Here is a 19,515-nt window from a genome sequence, read left to right as displayed (position 1 = left end):
CCTTAGTATAAGGAGATCAGGAAAGGTTCTAGATGAGAAGTGTTTGGTTAAAACTCTGAAAGGGTTATTTGAAGTTGAGAAGTTTTAAGCTCAGAAGGCTACAGGAAGAAACTATCACGTTCTCATGACCAAAAGCTGAAATCACAGTAAAGTCAAACTCTGTATGGGATAAGGAAGTGCATTCTGTGTGTTGTGAGTGTACCATAAAGGAGTGTTTTTGGGATTAATGGAATAATAGATTTCCTTCTGTTTTGAAATCTTTTTTTTTGTCACATATAAATGGTTTGGTTTCTTCTATTTTATTCTCATTTCTTTTGTGTAATGAGTTTCTATTTTATTGTTGAACATCAATCTGCAAGATTATACGCGTGTTTCAGTGAAAGACCACCTTGATAAAACCAAAAAATATTATCTGTCAAGCAGATTTCAGTGTAGAATCTCACTTGTCTTGTAATACCATCAGCTGGGATCATAACAGTATTCATAAGAGCCTTAGAATTACAGTGACAAGGAGTCATTTCTGCTAAACTATGTGGTAAATTATTGTAGTTATCGGAGCTACTTTTACTTTTGTAAAGTGGATGGAATTATGTTTCACAGCAGTGAGATCCTATGATAAGGTATAAACCACTGCTTACCATGTGAAGGACATCTGCTTGTAAGTGAACGATTATGTTTTTGATTTGGAGCAGCAACTTCAGTACTGGCTCTGACTGAAAGACACATATTGTTGTTGTCCTGCATTTTTAGGTTTCCACAAAGCAGCATGTGTTCTGTCCATTGATGAAGGCAAATTCACTTATATTCGAACCTTGGTGCAGATATTTGGCAGCTTTATTCAAGGTGTCAGTGTCAATTGGTTTTCAAAGAGGAAGGCGGTCTGGGATCAACGAGATAAATTATACAAGGTGCTTTAATTATCAGTGAACCAGTTTATTAAACATCACTATTACTTGTATATAACAAGCTTTGATTTTAAACGTGGAGGTGAAATTAATACTGCAGCCTGCAGCTTATGATAATTATTTTTTACCCTCTAATTTTTGACATCAGCTTTGAGATATGTTATTCTGAGACAGCTGCAAAAAAGGGTAATAATGCCTCATTTTAACAAATATTAATTGAAAGTACTGTTTCAATAACAGTACAGTACCGCTTCCCAACAGCAAATTTATACGAAAGATATTGAATGTTTAGAGTATCCTTCCCACCCTGTTTCTCTTGGTGTCATGTTGACTTGATGGAATTAAACACAGAACAAATTCTACTTCTACTTAATGATTCACTAAATAATGTAAATTTTTATCGTTTATTAAAACTTCTTCTGGTTTAAAATCGTGGAAACTGAAATTGGTTTCAGTTGAGGCCACTTGACAAGGTCATTACTCAGATCTCTTGTTCGAATTAAATGCTGTGGGATTTCTTCACAGAGGTTGCTAATCTGTTGAGACATATCAAAAATTAAGATGGTGCAAAACACAAAGTCTTTTTCTTATGTTTAAAATGGTTCACTGACCAGAACATATGCAAGTCAAACTTTAGTGTACTCATTGTTTATTGTGGCTGCATTAGAATACATTGTACACCACAAACAGATTTAACCCTAAGCATTTATTTTGTGATTCAGAATACATGTGGTAGAATATATAATGAACTTAAGCCCCACCTATTTTCAACTATCATATCAATAACATTTTCTGTGAAATCATTACGCTACTCTTCTTGATTGACAGTTTTTAGTCACTCTTTGTTGGCTCATCAGCCGATATTAACCTGTTCTTTGACATTTCTTTGTCCCTTTCCCTGATCTGTTCATCTGGTCTTTTGCACCTGTAAGTATTTAGCTCTATTCTACCATCCTCTGTGCTCCCTTTCATGCAATTCCTTCCTCCCTTTGCTGTCCACTCCAGGTACATACAGTAGAAATGTACCAAGTGAGTGGAAGATTCCACATTCGCAGGCTGAGCTCACAGCATATGTGGCTTCTGACGGATCATTATCAACCTGATAGTGTTCTAAATACTGCAATTATGTCGGATAAGCATTTTTTAAAAAGTCAGGTGATATATTTAAAACAAATACATGAATTATATCAACAGTAGCAATATATATTTATATAAATCAATATACTGTTGTATCGTGTGGACCAAGAAACATGAGACACTCTTGATATGGTTAAGTAAACTCACTTACACATTCCATGTTCGAGAGTCTGGTTCCTTCAGCTGATTTCTTTTTCAATGCTGTTGATGCAATGTGCAACCTGTCTCCATGATGGCCTTAGTCCATGTAGCAATTGTGCACCATGTGTGAATCTTCCTTGACTTGACCAAACATTTTCGAATGGGACTCTACACTAAGCAGAATGCCTGGCTGGCAGCTGTGATCAGGAATGTTTGGACCTACGTGCAGTTACAAGCAGTAAAATAAAATTACGTCCTTTTTGCTCAGTGGATTGTGCAACTGTGTTCAGTTGTGGAAGACGAATAAATAAAATGTGTCATGCAGCTGGTGCAATACATCATCTGTCTAATAGCTTGGTTCCAAACATTTCTCAGACTGCCCTTCTTTTTGTTGATTGCTACTTGGCTTGGAATGTAAAATGGGGATTTTTCTTTTCCCCTGGATTGAAGGGTGGTTTCCTATGAACTGCATTGAACACGGTCTTATTAACTGAAGAATATGTCAAAGTGATGCAGTATTTTTAAAACAATTATTTAAAAATGTTTTCCCAGCATTTGGGCGGCACGGTGGCACAGTGGTTAGCACTGCTGCCTCACAGCGCCAGAGACCCGGGTTCAATTCCCGCCTCAGGTGACTGACTGTGTGGAGTTTGCACATTCTCCCCGTGTCTGCGTGGGTTTCCTCCGGGTGCTCCGGTTTCCTCCCACAGTCCAAAGATGTGCCGGTCAGGTGAATTGGCCATCCTAAATTGCCCGTAGTGTAGGTAAGGGGTAGATGTAGGGGTATGGGTGGGTTGCGCTTCGGCGGGGCAGTGTGGACTTGTTGGGCCGAAGGGCCTGTTTCCACACTGTAAGTAATCTAATCTAATCTAATCAAAGAGCAAGCTATGTGGTACAGACTTAGAAACATTCGATAAATGGTATCTCCATGGCTTCAGCCCTTCCAATTTCAATGTTCTCCTTATGCCTTACAGAGCTATTGCTGGTTTAAAATCTAAACAAAGCCTGGCAGTTAACTGTCAATCATCACTCACTGCTGAATTGCACATGACAACTCCCCTACCAGCAGAGTGTACTTGCCAGCCATTCAGTACTCTCTTCTCATATAGTTGTTGTATTTCTGCTGTATTGGTATTCTTGTAAGTTGTCCTTCCAAGTGTGAGATGAAAAGTGTTTTGTCTTTCTGCAAGCCCCTTTTCATCAGCTAAAATTCGGAGATATAACTGATGTTTGTGATTGTCCTTAAACATTGGGGTATGAAGAGGCCTTAGCTGCACTTTGAATGGAGTACTTTGTAAACCCAACCTAAACCTTTCCTCCGATTCCAGTATTGAGAAAGAAATTCTGGTTGGAGTGGTCTGCTCCCATCAAAGGACAATACTTGGATGAGTTGTTTATATGTTGTTTTTGATGCTGAGTCTGGTCTTTACATTTTCATTCATTTATGGAACAATTATTCAGTATCTCTTATATGTGGATCAAATCATCCATTGGCCCTCACCATGTAAATGATTCGGTCAATAGAATGCAACATCACCTGAGTGCCACAGAATCCTCTGTTTGGGGAAATGATACATTTATAAATGCTCCCTGTATTGTGTCACCAAATCGCTCATTATTCAGACATGCTGCACTGAGATAACACTTGGGTGTAGAATGCAGATTTTCTTTTTGTTCATGAGGTAATGTTTTAAAAGAAGGACCTTCTCTGAATGCCTGAGCTGCTGAAACCGAAAAGATTCCAAATCCGCAAAGAACTAAAACAAAATTGCTCACCCTTTTGGAACAATTTGCATTGGAAGCCAAAATGTGATTAAGGAGGGACTGTCCTCAGCAGCTGTTTCTTGGGGCATTTTCAGGGAAGTAGCTGAATAAGGATTATTCTACCTTTGGTGAAAAGCCAAATTTTTTTGTTGGATGTTTCAGTCTGAGGGCATTAATAGCATTGGCCACTAGGAGGTGTAGTGGTTTTAATTGTCCCAAAAGTTATTTCCTGTTAGAAAGGCTTTTCTTTCAGGTATTTACTCAGCTGCAATTCTGTATCATCAGATGGTTTCAGAGCAGACATTGTACAAACCTTTCAAATTGTATTCATAGAAAATTGGGAAAAAAAGTGATGGTGGACTGGTTGGGCGGGGGCAGTAGGGGAGGGTTGTTCTGAAAAGACATCTTCCAAATTTTGACTCCAAGTTGCATACATTTTTATGCTCTTGGTGGTAGCTACTCACCATTAATCTGACAGAAAAGACGTGCCAAAAAAACCCAAAAAATTAAGCTGATTCATTGCAGCTAGCAAGATCTGAATGTTTTAATTATTAAAAATTAAATATTCTCAATAAGGCCACACTGCCATGTCATCAGTTTAAGATGGAGATGGGGGCAGGGGTGCAAATCCAGAGGAATTGTATAAATTTGCAATAATAATGATCTGCTCGCTGCACACAGCCTTCCTGATTTCTTTTTATTCAGCTTCAGTACTGCAATCAGACACAAGTTGCCAATAAAGTTTATTGTACAAAGCTTACTGTCAATATCTTCAGTCGCACCTGCCCATGACGGCTGCAATTAAAATGCCACCAATGGTCTGCAATTAAGGGTCAAAATTTGATGGCTAATTGATTTTAGGTTCATTTGGACATTTGTCCTCAACTATTTTTGATGGTTGTGGCAGATCATGGATGGCTTTTGTCAAGATCACGGATGAGACGGCGATGACTTAATCAGATATTGAATACCACTACAGAATTAAAATGTTTTTTTTAATTCCAGTTTGTAAACCATGTGGTCATTGCTATGGCTTTTTGATGCTACAGTGAAGATCACATTACCTTTGTTGTTTGTTTAGTGTCAGGCATGCTCCTGTTTGAACCCTGAAACCCACACAATAACCACAGCAAACCTGTTAGGAGGAAAGCTACTTGTAGGCAAGGGTAAGCTTCCACCATCTAAAATGACTTCCAAGCCACTGTTGTTCCCCACTATGTTTTAATGGCAAGCACAGTACCTTGCTTTTGTAGGTTCCTGAATATGTTTCTCATTTTCCTTTGAAGCGGCTTAATGAGATTTCATCAGTCACTGTATGGAATTCTCCGTTCTGTTAGCTAGCATTAAGTTTATTAACATTGATTGCATTGGTTAAGGTATGAGCTCTGTCTTCTGGACAAACTGATTTACGCATACAGTATGGTTATGTTCACCACAGAGAAAATATAACAAGTCTTTTACTCAGAGTGAGACAGATGGGATATCTCTGCTGGAACACTTCTATTGATAGATGTCTTACATGGTCCAGTACAAGTACACTGTTGATATACAGGACAGATGTAATATCATCTATAAGGTCTGCCATATTCTCAGTATGTTGCTGTTTGACCCAGTTCTCTCCCTTTGTGTTTCTGTGCGCAGTGACACATTTGTGGTGTTTGTTGTCAATCAATTTAATAACAAGAAATGCAAAGTTTGATAGTTTGCTATTTACACTTGAGTTCATCTTATTAAGAGTAATGAAGTAATATTAATGGACAACTGCTCAAACTGCACTCCAGAACAAAGTATAGACAAGTCAGTTGCTGTTGTCTTTCAGATATCTTATTAGGCTCAGTCTGGAATCAGAGTTTGTGCACTGATCTTATAATTGGCCTTGGTTCCACTAATATTTAAGCTAATAATTTGCGCTTTTGTAGCCCACACACGCTGCAGTGGGAAACTACTTATTGTTGCTGATGTAGGGAGGGATGAATACTTGACACCTCATTATGGATCTGTGTATCTTCTGAGTATCTTTCATTTTGTTTTAATGCAGCTGTTGTACTAGAAAGTTGATACAAATGGAGGAAAAAGATGTGATTAAAAAATTTGAGTCAGTATGAGGATTATCAAAAACTGGTTTGTACTAGCTTGGCTTTTCCGCCCTCTGAGTTCCTTTATTACTGACATAGAGTTATAGAGCCTACAGCACGGAAACAGACCCGTCAGTCCAACCAGTCCATGCTGACCAATCTTCCCAAATTAAACTAGTCTCACTTGCCTGCATTTAGCCCAATTCTGTCTAAACCTTTCTGATTCACATACCTGTCCAAATTTCTTTGTGTGAAAAAGTTGCCGTTCATGTCCATTTCAAATCTTTCTCCTCGCATCTCAAAAGTATGCCCTCTAGTTTTGAACTTTCCTATCTGAGGGAAAAGATCTTTGCTATTCACTTTATCTATGCACCTCATGACTTTATAAACCTCAACCTCCTACACTTCAGTGAATAAAGCCCCAAACTATCCAGCCTCTCCTTATAACTCAAACCTTCCATTCCCAGCAACATCCTTGTAAATCTTTTCTGAACCCTCTTCAATTTAATAATATGGTGGTAGCCATTTCTGTGTTCTCGTAATCGTTCAGATACTGTAGAGTATTATCAGCACATTCTGTACCGTGATGTCAATGTATAACTTTGAGATGACTGATGGCATTCAAGTCAGTGGAGAATCTGGTTTGAAATCTGCCATCTGCTAGCTGCTGAACTTTACAAAGCCTTTACATAAGCAAGTTAGATCAGGGTTTTTGTACTTCCAACAAAGGAATTTATTTCAAAGCAGTTAAAGTGATGATTTTGAAGCCATTGGGTGAGGAATTAAGTTATCTTTTAAAGGTTTTCTTTACCTTACTTGCATATCATTTGTAGCTGGTGAGGAGTATAGGCCAGTCTTTAGCACCTGGATGAGGGCAAGACTGACTCTCTCCAGCTTTACCACATCAATGACCCCCAGTTAAAGTCTCCAAATGGCAACATGGCTAAGTTCAATAGAAATAATGGCAATGCACCCTGTTGCTTACAAAATAGTTAATAAGACTGCAATCTTTATGCTTGAGAAAGGCCAATGAGAAAAATACATAGGAAGCTACCACAAGACAGTAATTCAATGGACCAGTTCCAAGACTGTCATTAGTCATGAGTTGTTGAAGGTCTGCACAATCTATGGGAGGTATCTAAACTCTTAGGGTGTACTGTTGGCTTTATCCATTCTCTCCATACTAGAACTTTTAAATATGGTTTTGACTTTTGTACATGGATGTTTATGAGGATGCGCTTTGTTTTTGCTATTATGTCATTGCATGTTCCAAACACTGTGATATTGACAGATGGAAAATATGTCAATTGTTCAGTACTTTGCAATGACAGGTAATATAGTTTGAATGAGTAAGCTAATGAATGTGACCTAACATTGGAGTGACTTTCAAATGTAGGACAAATGGAAAATTCTCCCAGAAGGTATCTAAAATCCTCTGTACAGACCGTTGCATTAAGGGACCATTCTGTGTGCACAGATATATTTAGGCATGAATATATAAACCTTGCACAACTACCTCTTTAAAGATAACAATAATATTACCTACAGCACATGGACTGTAGTGGTCCAAGAAGGCAGCTCACCACTACCTTCTCAAGAACAAATAGGGATTGGCAATAAATGCCAGTGATATCAGTGTCCCACAAGTGAATACAAAACAAAAGGTGAAATTAAAGGGTAATTTAAAAAAAAACTTAACCACGGCATGAGTATCATTTTTAGGACTTGCATTTATAATATTATTTATTATGACCAGGCATCTAATGTTGACTGCAAGCAGAGATTTTAGGTGGAGGTGCGGGGTTAAATCAACTCAGTTAAAAAGTCCAACTTAGGAAACAGGACAAATGATTCCGACCTGTTTGTGAGCATGTGGCTTTCAATCAGACCACACTTAATCAATGAGATGTTCAGCTTTCGACCCCTCCCATCCTTCAAAAGCTATTATCTGACCCTCAGATCATTCACCAATCCTGTGTATTACCATTCAAAGACAGCCAGATTGGGAAAGTGCAATATTCCTCTTTTTATTAATATTTTATCAGCTGTGAGAGGTAATGGGATTCTTTTGCAACACAAATAAGCAATTGAGCAGACGATATGTCTTGGTTGCAAGAACATAGGCGAAACTGGAGGTTATTGAGCAGACTTTGCTCATTCCTTTATCACTTCCTTGATATTCAGTGGTTTTTCTAAAGGAAAAGGAAGCCAGGAAGGTTTCTTTTTAAAATCACGCTCTCTGCTGTTTGTCGACTCCCATGATATGAAAATAGCTAACATTACTTCCCCTTTCCATAAGTCCTGTTTGACCACGCTTTCAAATGTGTTCGGAAGAGAGACCTGTCATCCCTTTTCTCACAGGGTACCTGAATTATTGATGAACAACACTGTATTGAGATCAAGGTAGAAAGCTCTGATTTCTTCATACTGAATTCGTTTACATCTTTCACATCTGGTTTGAAAGTAAATGGTTTGAGGGAAGTCTCACTGCTGGGATTATTGGGGCATATGTTAGGAATCTGTCAGAGAAAGTGAATCTTGTAAGCTGGGTGTATTCCACAAGGTGTATGCGTATGTGCAGAAAATACATATGCTACATTTCTCAAGGTTCAGGTAGTGGCTAAATTGTTTGAATTAAAATCCTGCAACAAAGTAAGCTATAACTGTGTGAGTGTCTTGCTACACTTATTTACAGTGAATATCGAAATATTCTATGGTACAAGTTGCATTGTTAAATGCTGAACTGGATTCTTCCATTTTTAGGCTATTTTCAGAGAGTTTCAAGGGATAAGTGCTGTCATGGTTCACAGCAACTTTTCTCATACTAGCTCCTGCTCGTCATTTCATTAATTATGCAGCCATATTTGGCCTCATCCCTGTGTAATTATGCAGTAGAAATGGTGACATTTTGGCCACTGCTGGGATTTTCCAGCGTGCAAGCCTCTGCAGCCGTATTGAAAGCTCCTGGCTGTACCCCACATCAGATCCTACAAATCAGGAACTACCGTGCACACCGTCCTCTGAGGAAACCAAAATGTTTCAGGAAAAGAAGCAAGCTCCCTGCTTTCCAGATCGAGACCTGGTGGACTGGGTGGTCCAGAGGAGAACGATTCTTTATTCGGTGTACTACCAAAGGAGGACACGGCACTAAACAGAGGCAGTCCTGGGCACAGTTAGCAGCCTGGGTTAATGCTTTCTCTAGTGTCAGATGGAATGCATAACAGTGAAGGTCAATTATGTTATCTGCTGTGCAAAGGGAAGTGCCATCATCTCTTTACTATTGTACACACACTCTAACTTTGATATTACAAACAAACCTCACCAATGTTCTAATCTCTTTAATGCATGCAGCATCTCGACTCAACGTCTCTCACCCTCCACAACTACTAACCCTTCATGCTAAAAGGTGATGTATTCCTCAGTCTCCAGGTAAACAGAGAGTGCTAAGAAATGATTCTAAGAGCTATAAGATGCATTGTGTGCAGTATGTATACTTAAGTGACCTGGCAAGAACACACAAGTCATAGGTATCCCTGAGCTTCAGAGTGAAATCCCGAAGAGCTGAAGTGGGATCCTAGTGGGTCTGAGATCAGCCATAATAATGAGGCAGGCTGGTTGTGGGTGGAGGGTGGAGGAGGACCATATCCATGGAACATTGAAGCTCACATTGGTGAAGGAATATTGAAACAGAGCTGCAGAGAAGCCCATTGCCAGTCAGAATTGTTAACGTCTTGTGATTTGGGAGAGGGATTAAGAATTTCAAACTGCATACAAGTGAGGTGGGAGTACTTAATGAAATTCAATTACATGGAAATAATGTGGTTGTAGCCTATTAGTGAGATTCAGAACTCGCACTGAAAGCTTAAATGGGAATTTTTTCTCCTCAACGTCAAGATTCAGATTTTTCCAAGCTTGCCATATTTTGTCAGATTTCTCACATTTTCTACACTATTTAAGAGCTGGAAAAGTTTTGACAATGTCCTTTTGCAATAATGCAGACCAAAACATGGTTGAAGTGCCATATAGGTGTAGGGTAGTTTGCATATTGGTAGGGCCTCCATTCTCCTCTTTTGTTTTGCATCCTTAGTCCCTGTCCCTTCTTTCCTCTTCTTTCTTCCTCTCTCTCTCTCTCCCTCCTCTGCCAATTCTCTGCTGTCCTCCCCTTTTCTTCTACTTCTTTTTCCCCACATCTTTGCCATGGCTCTACTCCCTCCTGGACTCTTAATTTCCTCCGTCCCCTCAGTGAAAGTATACTATAACAGTGCGCATACATTGTCATATCCAAAGTTAGAGCATACTGCAGTGGATTTGAGTCACACAAAATTTGAAAGAAGGCAGTCATAAAATATCTAGGTATTTAAAAATTTAATTTGTGAATTGCAGGATGAAAATTGAGTTGCATCAATTTAGTGCCCTTTTCCCTCCTGCTCCTATGCATCACCTAACCTTCCCAATTCTGGAGTTATTTTCTGCATCCCTTCCTTGATGCACTGTCTTCTCCAGATGGCAGTGCAGAGTGCAGCCGTCGGGTTTTGTCATCAAAGTGTATTTCCTGGAATTTTTGTTTTCTTCAATAAATGTTAGCCACCTGATTCTTCTTGGTCTAGACTCCTCAGACAAAAATTTAAAAAAATTATTGTGGACAGTGGGAGCACTGATTGTTGATGATTGCTGTTTCCTCCATCAGGAGGTTTCCAAGTGAGGCAACATTAGTGGACAGAGAAGTAATGTGCTTTTCTCATTTCTGGTTTCTCCTTGTTGTGTGTCATTCACTGAATTTAAACACAGCCAGAAGTCTGCTGGGAGGCAAAGGGGTCAAAGGGCATGGGGATAAAACAGAAAGAGGGTACCTTGCCTACTCCTCAGATGCTGTCTGACCTGCTGTGCTTTTCTAGCGCCACACTTTTCGACTCTGACTCACCAGCATCTGCAATCTTCACTTTCTCCTGGAGGTCAATAGCCCCCAATTGCAGCCATTCATTGTCCTAGGCTGACTGCTGTCCTCTCCTTTGTCTGTCCAACTGTTCTTCTCTCCTTGGGCACCAGCTCCAGCTACCATTTACTCTTTACCCCCTCCCCCCCACCTTATCTTCTGCATTAAAAACACATTTTTTCCTAGCTACCATCAGTTTTGAAGAAAAGTCACTGGACCTGAAACATTAACTCTGAGTTCTGTCCACAGATGCTGCCAGACCTGCTCAGATTTTCCAGCAATATGTTTTTTAATCTGCTGGAAGGTCTGACCCAGTGCAGCTCTGAAACTGTCTGATCATCTGAGGTTTTGACACAAAAGCTAATGGTTAAATTTCTCTCTTGTTGTTATTTCATGTGTAGTTTGTGGGAGAAGTAGTTTATTATCTTGCCTCCGAAAAGGGAGATCTGTGAGGAAGATGCAGATTTGGACAAGTTGAGAGTGGTCATATACTTGGCAGATAAAATCTAATGTGGCTAAATGTAAGGTTATCCACTTAGGTAGTAAAAACAGGAAGACAGATTGTTATCTGACTGGCGATAGATTGGGAAAGGCGTGGGGGTTGGTTGGGAGTGAGGGGGTTGGGTGATGTGGTGTACAATGAGACTCGGTGTCCTTGTACATCAGTCACTGAAAGTAAGTATGTAGGTGCAGTAAGCAGTGAAGGAGACGTATAGTATGTTGGCCTTCATAACAAGAAGATTAGAGTAGAGAAGCAGGGGTGTCTTGCCGCAAATGAATAGAGCCTTTGTGAAATCTTAACTGAAATGTACTGCACAGTTTGGTTTCTTTATCTGAGGAAGGATGCTGAGGCTATAGCGGAAGTGCATAAAAGATTTGCTAGACTGATTTCTGGGATGGCAGGACTGTGATATGAAGAGAAACTGGATCAGTTAGGACTATATTCACTAGAGCCTGGAAGATGGAGGGGAGCACCTCAGAGAAACGTGTAAAATTGTCACAGACTAGACGATGTAAATGCAGAAAGGATGTTTCTGATATCTTTTGGGAGGGTGTGGCAAATTCCAGACTACAGATCACAATCTAAGGATACAGGCTAGGCTATTTAATACTGAAATGAGAGTGGTGAGCCTGTGAAATTCCCTGCTACAGAAAAGGGGTTGCGACCAAAACATTTTCAAGAAGGAGTTAGATATAGTTCTTAGGGCTAAAGGGGTCAAAGGGCATGGGGAGAAAGCAGAAAGAGGATACCTGTACTGAGTTGAATGCCCAACCGTGATCATGTTGAATGGCAGAGTTGGCTCGAAGGGCTGAATGGCCTACTCCTGTTTTTATTTTTCTGTGTCTTTCTATAAAATTAACCAGGGCTAGAAACAACTAACCTTGTAGGGGAATCAGGTGGTGATATGGCATGGTTATGTGCTAGTTCAATGTTATTATGGAGTTATTGTCCTCCCTTAAGTCTCTAACTGTGTCTCAATGCACAATCTGATTCTAAAAGAAACCAGCATGCCGTGAGTTAAAGAAAATTTTGTGAAGCACTTGATCGACTTTAGATTCATAAAGTCTCCTAGCAAAGAATATTTCTTAATGGAGGCATATTATTCAGTAGGGCAGGATGTTGCGCCAGCTGTAGCACAGTGTAACCGTGGAATTAAGTGGGCAAGCTGGTGTTCAGTTACACAGCTTTCCTTTTCCAACATTGTAGGATGAAGGGTTCCACCATTGTGTGAATCAGCCAGTAGGATCACTCCGTGGCTTTGTGCTTAAGGCCTGTAATGTTTTGTCATACTAACCCATGGCAGCAGCATCAGAGTTGAAGAGGAGCTGACAGTCCTGCTGACCTTAAACTGCCTTTGCCTGGCTTATGCCCTTCTGTTAAACCAAATGAATGTGGCCCAAATGCTAAAATTGTTTGCACTTTCACCTCAGTTAATGCAGAGTCTGCACTTCACCCATGTGTCACTCTGGAAAGGATTTCACATCTTAACCCTTTCAATAACAGCACCCCGTTGATTGCACAGTGTGGAGTTGATTACTGTGTAGACGTTGATATGTTTTCTGGTATTTGGCTGAGAGGGGGATTCTTAGCACGGTATACACCACAGTGATTTTGTTGCAGTCGTCTATCCCTTAATGAAGATGTCGTCACACATCAAACTGCATTGAGTGTTTTGGCCATTGATGATTTCAGTGACATCCACCACTGTTCTTTTTAAAAATAATGTACTACAAACAGGATGAGGTTATTCCATTGATTGCTTTTTTTGTGATAATTTTAATGATTTCAAGGTTGTGATCTCATCTTGGGCTTCAGATGGTTATGTTCAGCTTGAATTTCTCATTGAGATTATGGCTATGTAATCACTCCTGGGCATTGAAAATTCTTGCCTGTCTGTCTTCCTGTGTACATATGTGAACATATATTAATATATAAATTCGTTATAATCAATAGTAACACTGAAGCCTAGATAAAGATGATCACAAAATGAATTACTTCTGCAGATTCCCAGGAGCTCAAGATAATGAGGTTTGATTGGACATGCAAATACATTTTAATAAACAACTGAACAGAAGTATTTTGAAGAGTGGAAGTGAATTTCGGATCTAAGTTAAAGAGACGGCTGGTGCTGTGATGACACTTTACTAACTAAGACACTTTGCTGTGTGTTTATGGAAGAATGCGGAATAATAATGCGAACTAAATGGCACAGCAATTAATTACTTCCATCTCCATTCATATTGCACAAGCCGCAGGTTTAGTTCAGCAGTTTTCATCACGTGAAGCTACTGCTGCTGCTGCAGCAACAACTAGAGTGGCAGCGTCTCCGCAGATCTCAAAGCAAAGAGGGCCAGGCTAGAGACTGAGTGTGGCCAAGAACACCTTTCAAAAATTAACCCTTTGAGTGCTCCAGCTAAGTGAAGGCAAACCATTTTTGTACCTAATATTTGTGTTTAATCCCATGATGATTAGGTTCATGTTTGCAAGCATTCTGACTTGGAAGCATTCTGACTTTTGACTATCATTTTCTGAAAAGGATATTTCCATGTGTGTTGGCTTTCATTAGCATGGGGATTGAGTTTAAGAGCCGCGAGATTATGCTGCAGCTCTATGGAGCCCTGGTTCGACCACACTTGGCATATTGTGTTCTGGTTGCCTTAGTATAGGAAGGATGTGAAAACTTTAGAGAGGGTGCAGAGGAAATTTACCAGGATGCTGCCTGGACTAGAGGGCATGTCTTGTGAAGAAAGGTTGAGGGAACTAGAGCTTTTCTCATTGGAATGAAGAAGGATGAGAGGCAACTTGATACTGTACAAGATGATGAAATGCATAGGTCGAGTGGATAGCCAGAGACTTTTTCCCAGGGTGGATATGGCTATCACAAAGGGGCTTTTAAGGTGATTAGAGGAAAGTGTTGGGGAGATGTCAGAGGTTGGTGCTTTACACAGACTGTGGTGGGTGCGTGCAATGCACTACCAGCAGTTTTAGTAGAGTCAGATACATTAGGGACATGTAAGCGACTCTTGGATAGGCATATGGATGATAGTACAATGAAGAGTATATAGGTTAGTCTGATCTTTGAGTAGGATAAAAGGTCGGCACAACATCGAGGGCCAAAGGGCCAGTGTTTTATGTTTTGTGTTCTATGCTCTAAAGTCACTATATTTCCAGAGGAGCATAGGACAGAGGGAGGGATCCATGTTTAACCTGAAGGTCACCACGTCTCAGATTGGGGACAAGGTTGAGAAAGTGGGACTTTCCTGGTAACCTCAACCATTACAGGAATTGACGACACTATTGGCATCAAGCCATTCATCCTCCCAACTAAGCCAACCAGCCCCCCACATACTATAACATACTGCTTACAAATGCACACATTTGTTTTCCCATTTGACCTCACTGCTTCTACTATTGGGTGGGGGAAGATGGCGGGAGATGGGAAAGGGAAGTTGTCAGATGGAGCAAGATATTTGTTTCATATGCAAATTAATTTTAAGTGAAGACTTGTCTGTCCTATATTCAATCTTCCACTGCTGTCTCTTGCGGTAAATTTTATGGGGTTCCTGCAATCGATGCAGTGTTTTAGCCTTTTTTCTGAATAAAATCTTTTCTCCGATTTTCTTTTGATTTATTTTGCATTATGCCAAGTGCCAGACCTGGTTCTAAGGGGTTTTCCAACATGAATTCCCCCTCTCTGATGGGGGATCTCAGGAGAGTTGCCACACAGGTCAGATCGTCTGTGTAATATTCTGTGTCCAGTCCTATGCATGCATCGGCAGCGTGGAAAGGAAGTTACGGTGTTTTGGGGGAAAGTTTATTCTTTCCTATTCTTGCATTTTAATGTAACAGCCACTAAATCTATGCAAATGACTGATAAACTGTGATGGTGAATGATTCACAGTACGTCATGCATGAAACAGGCATCCAGAATGATGATTAGCCACCATTTAGCGTAATTGATAAGGTACCACTATTTATCAAGTCATCTAGACTCAAAACATTAGCTTGCTATCTGTCCATGGATGCAGCCTGACCCGATGTGACCTCTGCATTTATTGTTTCCAATACGGATTCTAGCCTCTGCAGTAATTTGCTTCCACAGGGTTTGGGTCAGCAAGAGAGAAGGTCAGACTTTTGGGAAAAGAATTCAAGCTTATGTTGCACATGTGAATGAAGAAAAGCAGATGAATAGGTCGGGAGGCAGGATGTTTAAATGTGATCAGAGCTAATTCCTTACATGGATGATAAGGACAATAGATTCTGGTTGAGCTGAATGACCAGTCACATGTCGTAAATTGGTCCTATAGTATATAAGGACTGCAGCAAGACTGTGTTGGATGTGGCACTGACATGGGGTGACTGGAAGGGATTCTACCCCTTTACTCCCTGAAAACCAGCGCTGCTGCATGCCTGCAATGATGAGAAGTACTCTTTGAGATGAGAGCTGACCATTTCAGTCACTTCACTTCATTTGGCTGATGCTGTCGATGCTCTTGTAGCAGACAGTATCCAGAACTCATTCCCTAACACACTGTAGGTCTCCCTTCACCAAATGGACTGCGTTGGTTCAAGAATGCAGAACATAGCATAGCCGAAATTGAAATAAAAACACATGATCTGGTATCCATTTAAGAGATATGGTGTGGTGTTACAGATTGTGATTGAACATTTAAGGGGCAGAAAGCTAGGAAAAGCTGGAGGGATGACTATTAATTAATGCTGGTGTACTGATCTCCTAACAATAACCACACACAAGGATGAAGATAAAGGAACAACGAATAGGAATTTGTCAGAAAGATATGGCAAAAATTGTGGAAAATGTTAACTCTTAAATAGCCTGGAGAAATCAGATCCCCAATTTATAGGAAGTTTTCCGATTAGTTTCTTTGAACAACACATTTTTAAGCCAACCAGAGAGCAGATTCTACTGGACTGAGATAAAAGCAAAATACTTTGGATGCTGAAAATCTGAAATAAAATCAGGAAGTGCTGGAGAAACTCAGCAGGTCTGGCAGCATCTGTGGACAAAGAGAGAGACAGAGTTAACATTAGAAATCCAGTATGATTCTTCTTGGGAATACATTCTAATTCATTAGTTTAGAATCTAACTCCTTTCTTCAAAAGGGAGGCAGAAAGCAGGAAACTCCAGACCAATTAGCTTAACATCTGTCACAGAGGGATTATTTGAAGCTATTGTGAAAGAGGCTGACAGTTCACTTTGATGAATTCAAGGTAATCAGACAGCACCAACATGGTTTTATGAAAGAGAAATCATGTTTTACCAATTTACTGAAATTCTTTGAGGAAATAACATACGATGTGGATACAGGGGAACGATAACATTTTCTGCACTTAGATTTAAAGAAAGCGTGTTCTAAGGTGCTAAATCAAAGGTTATTACAGAAAATGAAAGCTCATGGTGCAGGGTATGATGTATTGGCATGAATATAAGGTTGGCTAGCTAACAGGAAATAGAGAGTCGGCATAAATGGATTCTATCTGGTTAGCGAAATGTAATTGCGGTTGGCCAATAGGACCTCTAATTTTCACATTGTCAATGCCTTGCATGAAGGGGTGGGAATGATGGTTGCTAAATTTGCCAATAACATGAAAATTAGTTGGGAAAGTAAGTGTAAACAGGACATAGGGAGGCTATAAAGTCAAGTGAGCCAGTAAAGATCTGACAAATGGAGTACCGTGGGAAAATGTGGAATTGTATATTTTGGCAGGAATTATCAAAAACCGCAAGCATGTTATCTAAAAACTGAGGGATTGCAGAGCTGAGATACAGAAGGATGTGGGTGTTCTATTCATGAATTGAAAAAGCTTAGTACTCAGTTACAGCAAGTTATTCAGAAAGCTAGTATAAGATTGTAATTTATTATGAAGGGAATTGAATACAAAATTAGGGCAGTTATGCATTAATTATATAGGGCATTGGTGACACCACATCTGGAATATGGTGTACAATATTAGTTTACTTATTTAGGGAAGGATATTGAAGCCTTGGAAGCAGCCTAGAGAACGTTACTGGGATAATATTTAGAATGGGTGATTTTGTTCTGAGGAAAGGTTGGACAGGCTAGGTCTGTATCTGTTAGAGTTTCGAAATGTAAAGGGGGATTTCATCGAAACATGTAAGATTCTGAGGGGTTTTGACAGGGTGCATGTGAAAAGGATGTTTTCTCTCTTGGGAGAATACAGAACCGGGGGGTCACCCAAATAAGACAGAGATCAGAATTATGTTTCTCACAGAAGGGTATGAGCTTTTGGACAATTCTTCCTCGGAAGGTGATGGAATGCTTGAATTTTTTTTAAGGTGAAGCTAGATAGATTCTTGAAAAGCAAAGGGGATAAGAGGTTATTTAGGGTCGGCAGAAATGTGAAGTAATCAAGTCAGCATGATTATATTGAATGGCAGAGTGGACTTAAAGGCTGCTCCTTGTTCATATTTCTTTGAGCCTTTCCTGACATTTGTATCTCCTCATATTAGCTAATATTCTTGTGTTTTGCATTGTCCTCTTTCCAGATTCAATATCTTATAGTGTCAACACAGCATTACATACTTATTATTAAGTGATGGGTAGGTTATATGGCAATCATACATTGTGCAGTTCTATTGCAATGCAAAATGCCCAAACTCTGATATTCATTAGTCTGTATATTAGTCTGACACAGCAGATTTGACCCCAGACGCACACCTTCACTTTTGTCAGACTCTCCTTTGTTCCCTGTCCCTTCAGCCTTTGTTCTGCTTGAGGAAAATAACTGGTTGATAACCAATTATTGTACCATTAAGAACTGCCTGTCCAGAGCCAAGACTTTGAACTGCAACTGGTTATGACTTGCTGGATACGTCTCTGAGCGAAAATGGTATTCTAGACCGATGTGGAAACTACTTACACTATGCAGTATAGTGGTGTGAAGAGCTCTGGAACTGGACTGTGAATAGCAAATCTGCTGGGAATAGTGCTGCTGTCAGTAACAGCAGCAGGAATACTGAGCTGTGTCACATCTGCAGTCACAGTCCCTCCTCAGCAGTTGCTCAATGAACAGGGCTTGGTTTGGTTAAAGTGGAGGTAAAGTGATACTGACAAGTGTAGGTCAAACCGCGGAGCTCAAATCTGCAGAAAGAGGCTTGTTGCTTTTATTTCTTACCTGTCCAGAATATTTTTCAGCTTTTTTCCATGAACGGTGCTTGGAGCTTTTATGCATTTTTTTTACTTTGTTGACTTTGTTCATTTTTATATTGCATTGATATTAGTGCAGCATTTACAACTCTGCCAATGTTCAATTTAATAACATCAGTCAAGCTCATGATATAATTCAGTCTTTTAAGCAAAATGGAATTACAATTAGTTTTATTGTCACATGTACTCAAATAAGTACAGTGTAAAGTTTATACATCACCACTTACAACGCCATCTTAGGTACAAAGGTACCTTGGTACAGCTTCTTTTATTACAAGATCTTAGAAAATAGAGAAATAAAATGTCCAGCATTGCAAAAATGAAAGTTCATGTGTCAAGTCTTGTTCCATTTTTGAATGGCAATCTTATAGCTCCCTGTGGATTTCTCTGTGGCAACACCTCAGCCAATCAGTGTTGATTTGTCAACCAATCAGTAATTACATTTTCTCCTACAGTGCAAATTGTTGCGACTGTTGGAAATTTTTCATCCTTGCATTTGTCCTGATGAGTGCAAGATGAACGGCTTCGGTAACATATTCCTCTTTCCAACAAGAGTTACAATTTTCCTGCAGCTTGAGTCCCAACTCCTCAAGTGCAGGTGCGAGTCTGTCATTTCTAACTTCAACACAAGCTGTTCATTCTGCGGTGGGTCAAAGTTCTTTTCTTGGTGGATGCAGCAATGAATAGGTGCCACATGAGTTGAATTGTACCACCGATTGTTTTTATTTACAACAGAGACTTTATTTCACACAAACTCGCCCACCCACCAAAGAATGCATTAGGATTGAATCATGGAGTATGCACAGCAGGTCAACCTTCTAAAAAAAACCCGGTTGCTGCAATATGCTTTGTGCCGATCCCATAAAAG

General features: G+C 39.9%; 1 protein-coding gene and 1 long non-coding RNA gene across 5 annotated transcripts in view; one reads left to right on the top strand and one right to left on the bottom strand.

The window, feature by feature from the left end:
• The window catches only part of LOC140496156 (uncharacterized), a 39,033-nt gene extending 36,565 nt beyond the window's left edge, over positions 1–2,468 (bottom strand). The window contains exons 1-2 of one of the 2 annotated variants that reach the window (XR_011964184.1): positions 2,194–2,468; positions 639–880 (exon numbers count right to left, since the gene is read on the bottom strand). This is a non-coding gene — a long non-coding RNA (uncharacterized lncRNA). The remainder of the gene's footprint in view (positions 1–638; positions 881–2,193) is intronic. The other variant, XR_011964185.1, reaches the window with a different exon arrangement.
• wwox (WW domain containing oxidoreductase) overlaps positions 1–19,515 on the top strand; it is a 939,779-nt gene that overhangs the window by 435,160 nt on the left and 485,104 nt on the right. The gene's annotated exons all lie outside the window — the stretch shown is intronic.

The sequence above is a fragment of the Chiloscyllium punctatum genome, chromosome 26, assembly GCF_047496795.1.
Source record: "Chiloscyllium punctatum isolate Juve2018m chromosome 26, sChiPun1.3, whole genome shotgun sequence".
NCBI classification, from domain to species: domain Eukaryota; kingdom Metazoa; phylum Chordata; class Chondrichthyes; order Orectolobiformes; family Hemiscylliidae; genus Chiloscyllium; species Chiloscyllium punctatum.
Note: the sequence above shows the minus strand (reverse complement) of the source record. Positions and strands in the feature narration are given on the sequence as shown.